At 63.4% G+C, this 287-nt stretch overlaps 1 protein-coding gene across 1 annotated transcript in view; it reads right to left on the bottom strand.

Annotated features, from left to right (window-relative positions):
- Positions 1 to 287, bottom strand: part of LOC109925539 (low-density lipoprotein receptor-related protein 1-like) — a 13,955-nt gene that overhangs the window by 7,438 nt on the left and 6,230 nt on the right. The window lies entirely within an intron of this gene.

Raw genomic sequence — 287 nt, 5'->3', positions numbered from 1 at the left:
GGGGGGCAGGGGCAGAGAGAGGGGGGCAGGGGCAGAGAGAGGGGGGCAGGGGCAGATGGGGGCAGGGTCGGGAGAGAGGGTGGGGCAAGGGGCAGGGAGACAGAGAGGGGCAGAGAGAGACAGAGGTTGGGGTGGGGGACAGAGATACACAGCAGCAGAGGGAGAGAGACAGAGGGTGAGGCAAGGGGCAGAGAGAGAGGGTGCAGTGAGAGAGAAGTGGGGGAGAGACAGAGGTAGAGGGGCAGAGAAAGTGCACAGAGACAGAAGGTAAAGAGCGAATCAGAGAC

The sequence above is a fragment of the Rhincodon typus genome, unplaced genomic scaffold, assembly GCF_021869965.1.
Source record: "Rhincodon typus isolate 14 unplaced genomic scaffold, sRhiTyp1.1 hic_rhity00000077, whole genome shotgun sequence".
Lineage (NCBI taxonomy): Eukaryota > Metazoa > Chordata > Chondrichthyes > Orectolobiformes > Rhincodontidae > Rhincodon > Rhincodon typus.
This window is presented reverse-complemented; position numbering and strand designations above follow the sequence as displayed.